Source organism: Alligator sinensis, unplaced genomic scaffold (genome assembly GCF_000455745.1).
Source record: "Alligator sinensis unplaced genomic scaffold, ASM45574v1 scaffold150_1, whole genome shotgun sequence".
Classification (NCBI taxonomy): domain Eukaryota; kingdom Metazoa; phylum Chordata; order Crocodylia; family Alligatoridae; genus Alligator; species Alligator sinensis.
Window position 1 is genome coordinate 1223878 of NW_005841840.1, and position 2663 is coordinate 1226540.

The 2663-nt window shown below is 50.7% G+C and overlaps 1 pseudogene; it reads left to right on the top strand.

Annotated features, from left to right (window-relative positions):
• Window positions 1-346: 346 nt before the first annotated feature.
• LOC112550394 lies at window positions 347-1998 on the top strand (annotated as a pseudogene).
• Window positions 1999-2663: the final 665 nt, after the last annotated feature.

Consider the following 2663-nt stretch of genomic DNA (forward strand, 5'->3'; position numbering starts at 1 on the left):
CCCCAAAGTTTGGTGTCATCGGCGAACTTGGCCAGTCCGCTTCTGACTCCAGTGTCCACATCATTAATGAAGATGTTGAACAATATGGGTCCAAGGACAGAGCCTTGGGGGACCCCACTGGTCACAGGACACCACGATGAGTGACTTCCATCAATTACTACCCTCTGGGTCCAACCATGGAGCAAATTTTCCAGCCAGTGGATCATGGTGGACCCAAGGTGACAATTGGCCAGTTTCACCAAGAGGTGATCATGGGATACCAGATTGAAGGCTTTTTTGAAGTCAAGATATATGACATCAATCTCTTCTTCATTGTCCAGGTGATAGGTCACCTGGTCGTAGAAGGATGCAGGAGGAGATGACAGCATGGGGGTCAAGGTCTCCTGAAGCTGGCCCAAAGCAGGCAGAAGAACAGGAGGTGCTAAAGAAATTAGAAGTAGTGAGAAGCCTCATAGGAGTCCTCCAAAAATAAATCCATAGCCAGGAGAACCGGATAGAGGAGTTGCAGGAGGAACTAGAGAGCTGGCAACAGAAGTGTATGCATGCAGAAGATATTGCACAAGAACTGTGAGACAAGCTTGTCGAGAATCATACCCAGGCAGAAGAAACAGGCAAGGCGATCATACAGGAGATGAAAAAGGTGAAAGTTTACATGACAAATTACGAGGCGCTGCATGATCAAAACCTGTCCCTTGAAAGGGAGCTAGAGGCCAGGGAGAGAGAGAATGATGGGTTACAGACCCAGTTACAGAGTGTGGAAGTGGAAAAAGACCAGCTTGGGGAACAGGTACAGTTCCTTAAAACCCTCCTAAAAGACAGCTTGGCTATAGAGGCAGTGACTAACACAGAGAGGGAGCAGTCAAAGCTTCAAGTGCAAACCCTAAGCCAACAAATTCTGGCATTGGTGGTAGAAAATAAAATGCTACAGGCAGCAAACAATCCAGCAGCTACAAAAGTCCAAGATCCTGGAGAGATCAAGGTGCCCAAAGCAACAAGTATGGCCACACCTGCTGAAACAGGACAGAAACCTCAAATGTTAAAGACCACGGACACAATCTGAGAGAGGTTGGAGACTCTGGGAGCCCAACTAGCAGAATACGTGGTTGTGGCTAAGTCGGTACACCTGGAAGAGTACCATGAGCTGGAAGTATTGAGAGGGTCCTTGAAGGAAGTGGAGGTGCAGGTAGAGACCACACGACTAGGAGCCCTGAAGCCTCCAGAACAAGTGAAGTTCCCTGGGTACCTAGGCCCGGACAATCCAAGAGAGGAGACTGGAGCAGGGCACCCAGAGAGAAGTGCCATGGAGAAGGGATCCGCAGGGGCAAACCCTATGACCCTACAGGAAGAGGTTCTGCCAGATCCTCCTAGAATGCTGGAATAGGAGATGGGACCAGTGGTTGAAGCATCATGCAGATGAGATGAGCCATCTAAGACTTCAGCTGGAGGAACTCTGTAAACCATGAGCCAAGGGGGGAATTACGGTACCCAGACAGGGGCAGCCAGTGGAAGGGGACATGATAGATATAGGGATGGCAGGGAAGGGTGAGCCAGCTAGCCCGAGGAGTGAGACCTGTCGGCTGATTCACCAGGGCTGTACACAGGCGACTCAAGGCCTAAGGCAACATGGGTCACAAACAAGCCCCAGGAAAAAGGGGTCAGTGGAACCCAGAAAAGAAAGTCGGGCCAAGGAGCCAGAGATATGGAGGAGAGAACGATCACCCAAAGTGGGGGAAAAGGCCTGGGAAGATACCTCAGATTTATGTGAATAATATCCCAAAACAGGTCAGGTGGTGGACTTTGAGAAAACTCGTTGAAGCAAAAGTCGGGGGTGTGGCCTATGTAAAAATGTATAGGGGACCCAAAGGAAGACCCACCGGCCAGGAGAAGATAGAGTTTTGGGGGGAAGAATACTCCCAGAAGGCATTGAGGAGACAGTGGGAGATCTGGGGAAGGCTTCAGGATCTCCAGAGAGCTATAGGAGAATGAGAAACCCCATAATTGGCCCTGGGAAAAAGACTAGGGTATATAGGGGTTGAATATAGACAAGCTAGAAGTGAGGTGGAGAAAACCCCAAAAAGTAGGCAAGAGCCCCCCCCCAGGGAGGAATGAAAATATTCGGACTATCCCACAAAAGCGGCTCGATTTTTGATAGACAGCAAATATGGGGAGGGGGGAAGCCCCACGAGAGGGTAGGGTAGGAAGAGAGGGTGACCCTGGAAGGCAAGGAGCTCGACTGACCGCAGTCCATCCTACCAAGGTTGGCTAATGTGGGGGGACTGCCCGTGGTGGGGTAACTCCCATTAAATCCCACAAGGTGTGCCTTGGAGAAAAGGCGAGTAGGAGGCACCTGAAAACTTCCACCTCCAAGTGTCAGAATTGTCAGCGGGCCAGAACAAAAATTCAAGAGGGCCAAAATGAAGGAGGCAAGGTGCAAAAGAATAAAGACCCGCCCTGGTGAGTCTGGGTCTTAAGGGGGGAGTTGTGTCGCAGGGCACTAAGGTGCCTGCTCATATTAGAGCAGAGGTTGCCTGGGGAGAGAAGGCAAAGGGCCAGATAAGAGCCCAGGTGCAGATTGCTATGACAACTGGCTAATGAGGGAATTGGCCACAACTGCACCTGGTTAGCTGGCTGGAAGAGGCAGGGCCCTAGGCCCATATAAACCC